This window comes from Lissotriton helveticus, chromosome 2_1, assembly GCF_964261635.1.
Source record: "Lissotriton helveticus chromosome 2_1, aLisHel1.1, whole genome shotgun sequence".
Taxonomy (NCBI): domain Eukaryota; kingdom Metazoa; phylum Chordata; class Amphibia; order Caudata; family Salamandridae; genus Lissotriton; species Lissotriton helveticus.
In genome coordinates this window covers 200290637-200305851 of record NC_136059.1, presented here as the reverse complement: position 1 = coordinate 200305851, position 15215 = coordinate 200290637, and positions in this window count along the sequence as shown.

Genomic DNA, 15215 nt, shown 5'->3' with positions numbered 1-15215 from the left:
GGAAATATTAGAATGTAGTTTAATTTTCAGGATGATTAGATTACGTTAGGAGACACGCTGTATTAGCTATTTGTTAAGGTTAGCCCATCATACCATGTCGAAACGGATGTCAATCTAATATTCTGAAAAGTGTGCATTTTAATAATTGTCAGAAATGTTTATTTGATTAAAATTTTTGATTTGTTTTTATATTTTAATAAATACGGCCAGGGGGGGGGCCCCGTACCCCCCCTTGACTTCCAGAGACCCCCATGTGTTGACTGGTTGAATTGGGTAATTCAGTCGGTGTTCAAGGGGGGAGGTGGCCGGCAGTCCAAGACCATGCTGAAACGGCTCCTGTTTGTAATGGCGGATCCCGCCGGCCTGTGCAGAAAGAGCGTCTATTTTCAGCGCCATGTTGGAAGGTCCTGCTGTGGTGTAATAGGTGTTCCCCTCTGGGAAGCTTTCCAAGCATTACCACTGTACTTCCTGCAGGTGGGTGGAAACTAGTGAGCCGAGGAGCGACCCTCTTGGGCACATAAAAACACTACTAACCTTGGTTTCTTCGGAGCATGAAATAGGGTTCGCATTTTCTTCCTCCCCACCCAATGAGTCTCCATGAAAACTGTACATTTTCAAGTGTAATGCGCACTAAAATGTATACTTACGTGGCAAGATAAACATTTGTGAATCCTGCGCACCTGGTTTTGAAAGAGTTTCTATTTTTAGCGCTATGTTGACCAGTGCTGCTGTGTTCCAGGTGTTCCTTTCCAGGAAGCTTGCCAAGAATGGCTAATGTACTTCCTGCTGCTGGGTGGAATCCAAGGAACAAGCTTTCCCCCTTAGTCATAGCTCTGTCGCTACAATGGACAAACCGCGGTCATCCAGGGAGCATCCACGAATAACCTTTTTTAGTTAGCTCATTCCTGCTCCTCAGCGATGAGCGTGGATAATGCCCAAGTTGTGGACAACCAAGCCATTTCAGTGATAGTGGAGGTGTAAGTGTGGAGTGACTTTTGCCAGCCTGGTGCAGAAAAAGTTCTATTTTCAGAAAAATGTTGACTTATTTTTCTCTGTTCTGGGATGTCCCCATGGAGGAAGGGTTCCAGGTATTAATTATGTAGTTACTTCAGTTTGAAGTAAATCAACAAGGAAATGAACGTTCCTCTCTGTCACACAAAAGTACTGTCTCTAAAATGGTAAATGGGCACACACCAGTCACCCATCATTCACCATTCAAAAACAAGAAACCAAGGGATTATATGACTCACGGTTAGTTACTAAGAACATGTTGGATTAGGTTGTCCCACAGCGGTGACCAAAGACAGCCTATGTTGAACAACAACATGATGTATAGAATCACATTCTGTCTGAAGAAGATCATCCCAGGCACAAATGGTCGAATCTAGAATGATGTCTGTGTGATCAATGTGCACAAAATTCTAAATAGGAATTTATAGGATACATTTGAAAACATGATGTGGATTATAACAACTTTCATAGAATCTACTGGGAACCACTCTTGATGCACAGTAAGTGACTTACAAGGGGCCCTCGCTTTGAGTTACCTCTGAAGCAGGGGGAGGACACAAAGTTAAGGGAAAATTGAATTAAAAGTTAGGAGCATCAAAAGAATTTACAGGAGGAAATTAAGTGACACACTTAAATACCCGCGCAGAGACTCCAGAGATCAGAAAATTCGATTAATAAAACAAAAGTACAAATCTGAACAAGCACAGATAAACTGAAAAAAACATGCCCAAATATGGTTGCAGCTGCATTTCATACTTAAAAATACAGGGCAACAGGAAATGCTGTTTTTAGCAAGTGGGGATGTGGAGAAAGGAATCACCAGCCTGATTCATCATTCTCCCGTTTTGCGAGCCCCTAATAGCGAATCATAAGGAATCGCTATTAAGGACTTGCAAAACGGGATTCATGTAGGAATTGCAAAAAATATTGCGATTCCTACATGTTCCTTATTTGCGATTAGCAAATTGCTAATCGCAAATAAGGAATAACTCCCCATGCATTCCTATGGGCCTACAGGCCCATAGAAATGAATGGGGAGTTATTCCTTATTTGCGATTAGCAATTAGCTAATCGCAAATAAGGATGCGAATTCAAGGGTGCAGGGGTGTCCAAAGGACACCCTGTAGCACCCCTGAAATGTAATCTACATTGGTGTTGCGCACACACATGTCCAAAGGACATGTGTGTGTGTAACATGCAACTTAGAAAAATGCATTTAAATGCATTTTTCTAAGTTTTTGCTATTTACCGAGAGGTCTGACCTCTCGGTAAATAGCTGCCCAAAATTGCAATTTCGCAATTTTAAAATGATTCATGAATTGCATTTAAGGAATCTCAAATAGAGATTCCTTAAATGCAATTCTTCGCAAATGTGCGAATTCTTTAATAGCGAAATTTGCATTTGGGATGATGAATCCCAAATGCAAAAATTGCACTCGCAAAGGGCCAGATTCTCAGAATCTTGCCCTTTGCAAGTGCAATTTAGCTTGATGAATCAGGCTGAAAGCATCAGAACTACCATCTATCAGGAGAGCAATGGGAAGTGCATATTACTTCTGCTTATAAGACACATGATGACAACAAATTCAGCAGCCTGCTTTGGGAACCCAAGGAGGACACTCCATCAATCAAAGGCATCTCAACCGCATTAGCCTGCAGCAAAACCTCAATTCCCCCTGGCCCACATGGAATAACAATAGATATCCAATAGAGAAGCTCAATAGAATGGGCAACCTTGCGCCTACTGTTGTACAGGAACCATTTCACTCCATGGTGCCTACCTCCTTCTTGGATGTGTTCAAGTATACAGCGAACCTATAAAAAAGAAAATAAATAGGCCCCAGGCAACTACAGGGTAGTCGAATTGCTGAACTCAGAAGACAATGTTTTTGCCCATCTTCTCTTAGTCAAGCTAGCAGAATGGTGTAAATAAAATAAAACATGGGATTTCATGCAAACAAGATTTCAATCTGGTTGCACTTGATAACTTATTACCTTATCCTCATTCGCTAGCAAAGGCTTGTCAAACAATATACACCGTTTTGGTATGCTGGGGGACCTAAGAGCAGTATTTGCCTGGGTTAAGCGAGTACGACTGTGGAATAAATTAGGGAATTCGGGCGGAGACAGTGCACTATTGAAGTTAATAATACAAATGCACACTGAAACATAGGTTTGGGTGGAATTATCTAAGAGGCTCTGAATGTCTAACCGAATAAAGCAGGGATGTAATGTTCAAACATGTCTGGCCTACCAACGCTTTTGTGTAAAAAGTACTACTTTCCCTCAAAACTCAGGCTCACAACCCATGCCACGTCTGACTTATGCAGATGGCCTGGCGTACTCCTTAAATGATGTTTATGATCCTGCTGAGAAAACTACAACGCACAGAATCACCTGCAGATAAATCTCTCAAAAACTAAAATTATGGGCTTCTTGAATTCCAAGGTCACTTGCACATGGAACAACACCAAAGCTGAGCGAGTAAAGCAATGTTTGTACCTAGACCTGGTGATAGATCATAGGATAAAAGGAGTGGCTTGTATTAAAACACTGTCAACTTGGTGCCAGAACTCGACCACAGCATTGAAACGTTTTTCTTCAATACATGGTGGTCTTCCTATCTCTGAGACACTGACAGTCGTGGCAACCAAAACAGACTTGTTAGATTTGGGTGTCTCTAGTTGGCACAGGTAGGTACTTGTGACAAAGAGGGACCCTTGCCTCTAGTCAGGGTAAGGGGGTACACTCCTAAAATAACCCCTGCTCACCCCCTTGGTAGCTTGGCACGAGCAGACAGGTTTATCTCAGAGGCAGTGTGTGAAGCATTTGTGAACACATACAGTAACCCAGTGACAACAACACAGATGGACACCACACAGTTGTATATTAAAATTAATGATTCTTTATACAGATTTAACACAAGACAAAAAACAACAAAAACCCACAATACTGTACATAAAATGGTAGAATTGGCTTAGTTCTCTTTAGATCTTAAAATGCGACACTTTGAGTCAATGTACCTTAAGATGCGACACGCAGGGCAACGAAAGTGTTGCAGGAAAGGTGATGCGGTAGTCCCTTACACGCGAGGACGGTGATGCACTGGAAATCTGGTGCAAAGAAACAAAAATGGCGCTTTTCTTCTTGATGCAACACACTTCCCGGGGATGTGGTGGCGTCTGCGGCGACATTGATCCTTTTCTCCGGCGATGCGAGATGCTTTACACAAGATGCGAGCCGCGACAGGCCCTGCGACGTGCTTTCTAGTGATGCGGGGGTGTCTGCTGTGACGTCGATCCTCTCCCCTGGCGATGCGAGTTGCTTCCACAATGATGCGAGCCGCGACAGGCTCTACGACCCTTTTCTGGTGATGCGGCAGCGCCTGCTGCGACGTTGATCGTCTTCTTTGGCGATGAGCTGCGACAGGGCCTGCGACGCGCTTCCCGGAGTTGCGGCGGAATCTGATGCAACGTTGATCCTCTTCTCCGGCGATGAGCTGCGACAGGCACTGCGACACGCTTCCCAGTGATGCGGCGGCGTCTGCTGCGACGTCGATCCTCTCTTCTGGCGATGCGAGGCGCTTCGGTGGACCTGCGATGACTCAATGATTCTTCTGCAACACGCTTCCCGGAGATGCGGCAGCATCTGCTGCGACATCGATCCTATTCTCCGGCGAGGCACTTTGTGTTGTGAAGGGGCAGCGGCAATTCAGTGACACGCTCCTTCTTCTTCTTGAGTCGCGCTTCCAGGTCCTTGCGACACGCAAGTCCTTAAAAAGTCCAGCACAACTGCAGGCACTTCAAAAGAACGTTTGGGTAGCTGGTGGGCGAAGTCTGTTGTCCCTGAGACTTCAGCAGGAGGCAAGCTCTGTTCTCAAGCCCTTGGAGATCCTTACACAAGTTGATGAAAGCACACACAAAGTTCCTCTCTCCTTTCTTTGGCAGTCAGGTAACCATTGCAGGCCAATCCCCCAAGCAGCACTTCAGCTCCTCAGTCTCTCTGGTTCCACTCCTCAGCAAAGGTTTCTTCTTGTTGTCCCAAAAGTGATCTAATTCTCTGGGGTTTGGGACCCCTCTTTTATACAGAGTTACTGGCATGCTGCTGGGGGGCACACTACATCCACATGGGCACCCACACATCACCCACCTCACAACAAGGCACCCCACGGCATCCGGAACACACAACGTCAGCCAACCTGCAGCAACGTCACGGTCACGTCACCGCCGCGGTCAACACATGCGCACTATGCAGAAGGCAGGGCAACACCAAGGCATGGGCAGGTCCCAAACATCCCAGCGACACACCACCCCGACCAACACTGCACACCACCCGAACTAGTCACCGGCCAGGTGCATATCCCGTGCACCCCCATGCACACCAACAAGCACTGTAACAACAAGCACAATACACACACACTGCGACACACAACCAGGGACACAGGCACTGCAGGATTGGCTGACAACGAACACAAAACACCAGTGCACTCCCCACAGCCCACACAATTGCATACAATCATCCACACAGGGCAAGACAAAACAAACAACAGGCATACAACTCCTGGCTGACACATGTGTGTCTCACACCATACAGGGGCACACATACATACACTACAAACTAACGCCCTTCACACTGCACACCTCTGCCACACCCAACACCACACATGCCATGTAAGCCATGCCACCAGGACTAAGGGCCAACACAAGACAACCATACACATACCCGCCTGGGCACACAGAAAGGAAAACACACACCTCATCACATCATAGACATCTACACCACAGCACAGCTGCACACCCTGTGCTGTCAGTGTCCCCCAAGGTGACCTGTGAACAGTGTATGAAGCAATAGCAATTCACCAACACGAAAACTGCATGGCCTGCAAAATAACCATCACAGAGTACAACATCAGCAGGGCCACAATGGACTGAAGACCCTGTCCCCCTGTCTAAAAATCATATGGCCACATAGAGCCTTGCAATGGTGATGTACAAAATAGACCATGGTACTCAGTCAAGCATATGCAAACAAGAAAATGACTTTAATCAGTAAGGAGACAGAGAAAACACACCATAATTTACTGTATTTATTCACATATTGCACAGATGTAGCTACACAACATTAGTAGACACCAGCAAGTGTCAAAATCATGTACAAATGGCATAGACTATGCACTGGTCAAACACAATTGGGAAGTGCAAAGTCCTTGGCAGGGCAGGGTACAGCACATCAGAGCAACAGGCCCAGAGTCTTTGGCAGGGGAGAGCACATCAGAGCAACAGGCCCAGAGTCTTTGGCAGGGTACAGCACATCAGAGCAACAGGCCCAGAGTCTTTGGCAGGGCAGGGTACAGCACATCAGAGCAACAGGCCCAGAGTCTTTGGCAGGGCAGGGGAGAGCACATCAGAGCAACAGGCCCAGGAACACACCCACATCGCTAACAATGGTCTAGTGTAGCACACCTATGTGTGGCACAGGCGTCTGAGGGTGTTGACAACTCACTCCTGGCTGTCATGTGGAGTGGGACCTGGCTGTGTGTCAGGGACTGCAGGGCCACTTGACTGGTGTGACAGAGGGACATGTGATGTGGCTATTACAGAGGTCCTGCAAGGTGGAGGGCTGTGCGGACCAGGTGGCACCGTGGCACGTGGAGGTGGAGTCATGCACGCCCTTGACACAGTGTGGGTGGGAGAGGTTGGAGGGGTGCCCTTCCACTTCTTTGGAATATGAATTGGCTTCCCTGTCATGGGGTTGATGGGAAGTGGCTTTGACACCACCGGCACACCCCCCAACTGTCCCACATCAGGGGCAGACACTGCCATTCCCTCTGGAGAAGTGCATGATCCTGCAGTACGCTTGGGCTGGCTACGCCTCCGGACCACCTTACCCTCTCTGGAAGTTGTACCCCCCACAGTGACCACCTTCCCACTTACCCCAGGGGTGGTGTCTACAGTGCCCTCCTGTCCCTTCTTGCCAGGGATGGCCACTACACTGCCCTCCTTTGCCACAATGACTGGGCTGGTCACGACAGGGGTCTCCTCTGCCACAATGACTGGGCTGGTCACAACAGGGCTTCCCTCCACCTGCCTCGATGTATTTTGTTCTGGGGTTGATGTGGTAGGTGGTTGTGTCCCTGTGTTCTCCCCAGGTGTAGCCATGACATCCCACACATCCTCTGTGGGCATAGCAGAGTCAATTTCTGGTGATGGCTTTGCAGCATGTGAGCCTGGTGTCTGACACAATGCTCTTCTGGCCTTGCTCTTCTGTGACTTCACCTTGTCTGTGCATATTGGGGGGTCCCTGCTCTTCTTTGGGGATGGAGTCTGTGGACGGGATTGTTTGCTTTGGGTCTGACCTGTGCTCCTAGTGTTGTAACGTTTACCCAATGTATGTCCCAAGTGCTCACTGTCATCTGATGTGGCCACTGACTGGGTGGACGTCACAGGCACCTGAGCTGCAAAGGGGGCATGTGCTTGTTGGAGGGCTGACGTCACTGTACCTGACAATGACAGGAGTGTACGATGTAGGCCACCCACGTCAGAGTGTATGCCCTCCATGAATGCCAGAACCTGGCCTAATTTGTTATCGTGTGCACTGAAGGCATTGAGCAGGGCGGTCTGGCCCACGCAAAGTTGCCGCAGGAGCTATACGCACTCTGCACTGAGGGCAGCAGGGGGGACAGGTGCAGGTGCAGCGGTGCCATGTGTGAATGTCACACGTCCCCTCTTTGTGACACGGATACGGCCAGCCCCAGAGGAAGTGGATGGGAGGGTGGGCAGTGGCCGTTGGTAGTCAGATGCAGCAGCAGACTCCCCATCTCCTGTGGCTGCTAACAGGGAAGCCTCCCCCATGCCCTCAGATGAAGTGGTACTCTGTGTCTCAGCCACAGATTCCTCATGCATACTCCTGTCACCCTCATCAGCGCTGGTGTGGTCAGTGTCACTTTGCTCCGGCTCACTCTGCTCTGCTGCCGCTGTCGTGCTGGTCTCGCCACCACTTTCAGGATCATGTTCCGCCGTGGTGTCTTGCGAATCTGCATTAGTGACAAAAACATGGTTGTATAAGTGTCATTGTCTGGTCACACGATATCAGAGCAATGCAGCACATGAGAGGCCTAGAGCTACATGGTAACCACCACACCCTCAAATCAATGTGCAGCTACACACCATATAGACCACAACTGTGCCTGTCATGCGGACAAACAGGCAGGAGTGGACCAATGTCGATGACACACAGCACTACACCCTGCCCATGGATGTTGTTCCCCCAGCCCACATGGACCTGCCCCATGGACATGATGTAGCCACAACTAACATCACCACTTACAGACCCAAAATGGATCCAGAGGGGAATACACACACCTGTATTGTCTACACATGCCACATTGTCAAATAGGCCATTACAATCACCATGCGCCAATCTGGGTTCACATTGTTGTCAGATGTGTGGGCCACTACCATGAAGGTGCATGCAAAGTAGACAGACATCGTGTCACACTCATTAAGTGGACACAGCTGTACGGCATAATAGGGACTCCACCCACCATCACAAAGAAGAGTGACCATGTGGACAACAAAATATCTGTCAAGGAGTGAAAACTGGAGGCAGGAGCTGCAGAGTAAGGCCATGGTGGCCCAATGCCTCATACAGCCACACATCACAGTCGCCACTCACATCACATATCACAGCCTGGCAGCACACGCACATCACATGTGTCACCGCAGGCACAGGCACTGTACACATGCATCCACTCCCAGACAAACTCTCCCTCCCCGGATACTCACCATCTCTGTCTTGCTGCTGAAGGCCCTTCAGACGTGCATCCAGGTCTGGATTGGTCACTGCCAGTATGCGTCCCATCAGCGGAGTCATGGTGCGCCGTGCCACACGCCCTGTGCGTGGTACCATCCCCAAGGTCATCTCTGCCACTTGCTTAGCCAGCCGGCTGATGTCGTCCCACCTCTTGTGACAGTGTGTGTGTCGTCTGTTTGATACCCCCAGGGCTCGCACCTTTGCTGCTATGGCCCTCCAGACAGCCTTACGTTGGTGTACTTTGAGCTGCAGGTATGAGAGTAAAGAATGCCAAATTAACATTTACACATTGTCATATGTCAGCATCTATCAGTACAGCAGCCATACACTGAATCGGGACTCACTGTGACCGACCTCCCTCCAGAACTGGGGGTACCCTCACAAGGCCACTCTGCATGGCCTAAACATTAGTGCATGCATGCACACATTGAGCTTCGTAGTCTCCATGATAATCACACTAAATAATGATGCTTCAACAGAAATGCATCGACAGCACTGTGTAAATCTGAAATTGTACAGGGCATTGATGGGGCATATCCACTAATCAGTGTGCAGCAACTGTAGCATGTAAGTTGGCTGATGGACAAACTTTGGCTGTGCAGCCACTGAACCTACTCTGTGTGGCACACTGACTATGACCACAGGGGCACCCTGAAATTACATCACAAGCGGACACTGTCCAACCAGCAACAAGGCAAACAACCGTTGGTCATGTCTGCCCCAAAAAGTAGAAAATCCCACTCACACATACAAGTATAGGCCTAGGACAGAGTCACAATGCAAAACACACACTCCCACCACCTGGAAACATCTTGTCTGTCAGTGTTTGTCTGCACCCCACATCCAAAAAAACATAGTGCAGCATCATGAATACACGTCTGACACCACCCTGCCCTACTGCTCCCTACATGGTGACTTACCACGACATTGGGGCCACCAAACAGGCGTGGGTACTGTGCCAGCACCTCGTTCACAAGGACATCCAGCTCCTCACTAGTGAATGGACGGGCACGGATCCTATCTGTTCTTGACATCCCTGTGGATATGGCAGACCTGTGGCGGAAGTGAGTTCTGAGGTGTCCCAGGCAGCAGGCTCTGTGAGCAGCAGGAGAGGGTCCCAGGCAGCAGGCTCTGTGAGCAGCAGGAGAGGGTCCCAGGCAGCAGCAGGAGAGGGTCCCAGGCAGCAGCAGGAGAGGGTCCCAGGCAGCAGGCTCTGTGAGCAGTGGGAATGTGTGGCTCACTCCCACAGATTTATAGGCCCCTGGGGTCGTAAGGAAGCTAATAAGGTGCTACAATTGGTTGTCTGGGTCTGCCTTATTCAAAAGCATCCAATGACCGCGTCCGCGGCGGCGGAGCACCGCTTCCGCATTTTTGAAATCTGCATCATGCCACAGAGAACACCCATGCCATTGGCTGTATGCAATGCTCCACGGCGGTGACGCACCGCCGGGGTCCGGCGGTAGTTACCGCGACTCATGCGGCGGAGCATAGCCAGCGGCATGTACACAAGTCCATGTGCCAATGGCTACCGTGGCTGGGTAGATGGTGGTGCTGGGGTCACACCGCCGGGGTCCGGCGGTAGTTACCGCGACTCATGCGGCGGAGCATAGCCCGCGGCATGTACACAAGTCCATGTGCCAATGGCTACCTTGGCTGGGTAGATGGTGGTGCTGGGGTCACACCGCCGGGGTCCGGCGGTAGTTACCGCGACTCATGCGGCGGAGCATAGCCAGCAGCATGTACACAAGTCCATGTGCCAATGGCTACCTTGGCTGGGTAGATGGTGGGGCTGGGGTCACACCGCCGGGGTCCGGCGGTAGTTACCGCGACTCATGCGGCGGAGCATAGCCAGCGGCATGTACACAAGTCCATGTGCCAATGGCTACCTTGGCTGGGTAGATGGTGGTGCTGGGGTCACACCGCCGGGGTCCGGCGGTAGTTACCGCGACTCATGCGGCGGAGCATAGCCAGCGGCATGTACACAAGTCCATGTGCCAATGGCTACCTTGGCTGGGTAGATGGTGCTGCTGGGGTCACACCGCCGGGGTCCGGCGGTAGTTACCGCGACTCATGCGGCGGAGCATAGCCAGCGGCATGTACACAAGTCCATGTGCCAATGGCTACCTTGGCTGGGTAGATGGTGGTGCTGGGGTCACACCGCCGGGGTCCGGCGGTAGTTACCGCGACTCATGCGGCGGAGCATAGCCAGCGGCATGTACACAAGTCCATGTGCCAATGGCTACCTTGGCTGGGTAGATGGTGGTGCTGGGGTCACACCGCCGGGGTCCGGCGGTAGTTACCGCGACTCATGCGGCGGAGCATAGCCAGCGGCATGTACACAAGTCCATGTGACAATGGCTACCTTGGCTGGGTAGATGGTGGTGCTGGGGTCACACCGCCGGGGTCCGGAGGTAGTTACCGCGACTCATGCGGCGGAGCATAGCCAGCGGCATGTACACAAGTCCATGTGCCAATGGCTACCTTGGCTGGGTAGATGGTGGTGCTGGGGTCACACCGCCGGGGTCCGGCGGTAGGTTATGGCATTTTCGTACACATTGCTGTGCATGTCAATCCTGGACAATGTATAAGTACCATGCAGCTACATGGTGTAGGGCACATCATTGTACACACAATGCCACAGAGCCATTGCATCCACAGGAGGACGCACGTTCAGTGTGAGCCACTTTAGCATGTGTTTGTGCCATTTTAGTAAGGGTTTTGATGGGTGATGATGATTGACAGACGTCAGGTGCTCTACATAGATGTCATGAGGTTTAATGTGTTGTTGGTCAGTGCAGACCTTGACCGGGGTGGTGGCACTGCATTGTATCATACATGACATGTGCATTCACAACTGATCATGCACACAACCAGAAGTGTCCCTGCTATTGTGATCATTGTGTTAATGAATGGTTGCAGAATGTACATGATGCATTGAGGTGTGGCAGGTACGGCAGATGGGTATGACAGACATGTCAAGTCACATTAGCTTTGTGGCTCTAGTAGCTCCATGTCTGCGCATGTCACAAGTTCAATCATTATATCCACTTTCACATTACCCGATGTGTTGCTGTAACTTGGGTATTGTCACTGGAGAGGCCTGCCCTCTGTCTGTAGCTATTGGCCAGCCATGTAACCAGATGTGCCATGCATCTCTCTGGCCCTTGTTGTTTTCCCATTACATCATTGATGCTTTGTGCTATGGCCATCTCATGATGCTTGTCATTGACCTATTTTTTTTAATCCTAAACTAGGAGGAGGCCAAATCTCCTACGTCAGTTGATTGTGCTTGAGGACATGGAGAATGAGGCAATCATCAGGAAATTCAGGCTGGACAGACCGACATTGAAGATCGTGTTTGATCTATTGGAGCCCCACCTGCAGCCTCGCCGTCACTATCCTACGGCATTCACACCCACCTACAAGGTAATGGCAGCACTACACTTCTTTGCGACTGGTTCCTTCCAGGAGACCGTGGCTAACGCTGGGGGAATGTCGCAGCCCATGTTCAGCATGGTGCTGACGGATGTACTTGAGGCCATGATGATATATCGGAATCGCTACATCCATTTCCCCCGGGGACGTGAATTGGCTGCCGTTAAGGGGGACTTCTATCCACTTGGGCACATCCCACATGTAGTCGGTGCGATAGATTGCACCCATGTGGCTCTGGTGGCACCGCAGGCGACGGAGCACATCTATCGGAACCGCAAACACTACCACTCCATGAATGTGCAGGTGGTGTGCCTTGCAGACATGACAATTTCACATGTGTGTGCTAAGTATCCCGGTTCGGCACATGACTCTTTCATCATGAGGAACAGCATGGTGCCACGGATGATGGAGAATCTGCATCCCGAACGTGCCTGGATTGTGGGTGAGTTACACTACTGCTATCACGTGCTATGTGTCACTGGCTTTACTGTGGCCGTACAACATTACTATGGGTGTTTTGTATTCACAGGGGACTCTGCATATCCCAGTAGGCCATGGCTGTTGAGCCCACTCCGGAATCCCCAGACACCAGCAGACATCCGCTACAATGAGGCCCATGGCAGGACACGACGGGTAATTGAACGGACTTTTGGACTGCTGAAGTCAAGGTTCCGGTGCCTTGACAGGACTGGAGGCGCACTCGCATACTCGCCTGGGAAGGTGTGCAAGATCGTTGTGGCATGCTGTATGCTACACAACCTGGCCATCCACAAGGGGGTCCCCCTGCTCCTGGACGACGGTGAGGAACCAAGGGCACAACCTGCTCAGGGACCTGAATCCAGTGATGAGGACAGTAGAGAGGAGGAAGGAGTTGACCAACGGCAGCAGCTAATCCAACGCTACTTCACTTGAAGGTGTGTGACGAGTTACAACGTCTACATAGTCTAGTGTGGTAGCTTACGTTGTGAATGGATATGCGCAGATGTTCCCAATAGCCACTTGTTCTGTCACCTATGTATGGTATTGTTGGAATGGACGTTACGTACGGAGATGTATTCTGGACGGTATTTGTGCATATTAGCTAGACAATGTGTATTGTACCTGTGATAATTTGGATATTTGTGGAGCAGTGATCTGTATGTGTTGCCACGATGAGACCAGTGACTGTACTTCTGTTGTGTCTCCCAAGGTGCTCCAGAGTGTTCCTGCCCTGCATACTGTACATCATGTTTACATATCATGGACATTATCATCATTGTAAATACTGCACTAAAGAACTCAATATACAAAATCTGGATTGTAAGGTATTTTATTTATGGGGTGGACATGTGAATTGTACGGGAATATTTACAGGAAGGTGGGGAATGAGCAGTGAGTTGACAGTCATGGTCGCAGAGATGCAAGAGTAGACACCACATGGATGTGGTGACCCAGTCCAACAGACAGGTGCCATTGCCAAGGCAATGTGGGGAAAGACAGTCCAAAAAGTCAATGCAGTTGGGGAGAGGGTTGTCTTCATGGCTGGCTCCGTGACTGGCGTGTGGCAGGTGCTTGGCTTCCAGAGACTCCCAGGCTCTTCTTCGGACGCCCCCTAGATCTTTTTTGTGGTGGGGGGCCTGCTGAATGGCCAGCGGCGTCAGAGGACTCGCCCCTCTCTGTTGGCGCAGGGGAGGATGGAGCACTGTCATCCTGCGGCACAACAGGAGGGGACGGAGGTGGTGGTTGGGACACAGGCCTGTCCCTCTGCAACGCCACTTGCTGGCCCATGAGGTCCACCATCTGTCCCAGCCGGTTATCGATGGACCTCATCAGCAGGATGAGCTCCCTTAATAGTTCATCCGACCGGCCACTTTGTCCCTGGACCTCTTGGTAGGCCTCCAGAACTCTGGTGAAGTGGTCCAGGGATGGTGTCCACTCCTCCCAAGGTCTGGTGTTGACCCTGGCCCTCCCACCTGCTCTGCTGCCACGGACCTCTTCCCTCACCACTGGTGCGCCACGCACTGGCTCCCTGCCCTCCACAGTTGTTGGTGTGGGCTGGTCATCCCTAGGGACAGGGAGGGTGCTGCAGGTGGTACTGGTGGTGTTGGTGGCAGTGGCTGCGGTTGTGGTTGCGGTGGAGGCAGAGGCCGTGACAGCAGGGGTCTGCTGCGTTGTCGTTGCAGCAGAGGTGGTGGTGGGGAGGATGGGTGCCTGGGACCTCTGGGTCTGTGGAACACCGGATGGGCCGGGCTGGAGCTCATCATCCAAACTGTCCTGGGAGTCTGCATCTGTGAGTCCATGTGCCGGAGGTGGAGACTGGCTCTGCTGGTCGTTGGTGTTGTCCCCAGCAGTGAGTTCTTCATCACCTGTGGAGTAGATGGGGAGTGGTCAGTGTTTGTGTCATCTGCATATCATCATCTGTCTGTACACTAGTGCATTTTGCTGTCATCAGTTGTACAAATCATGGCAACACCGTGTTACATTACATAGTGGAGAGTTACATCATGGAGTCCTAAAGGTTGATTGTCTATGCATTTTGTACAATAGTAATTTGATTAATACACACACACACTTCATGAAGATATATGGTAGTTACATACCTGTAAGGTGAGTGTGCAGGGTACAATGGCTGACACTTTCTCCTGGGTGGGGCAGTCCTCCATGCTGCTGAGCTGTGGGACAGGGGGGCATGCTGGGAGTAGTGAGACAGGCCTCCCATCACACTCCCTCCAAGTGAAGATGGCTAGCAACCTGTAAGTTTGTTTGTTAAACAGTGCAATGGCTGACACTTGCTCCTGGGTGGGGCAGGCCTCCATGCTGCTGGGCTGTGGGGCAGGGGGGCATGCTGGGAGTAGTGAGACAGGCCTCCCATCACACTCCCTCCAAGTGAAGATGGCTACCAACCTGTAAGTTTGTTTGTTAAACAGTGCAATGGCTGACACTTTCTCCTGGGTGGGGCAGGCCTCCATGCTGCTGGG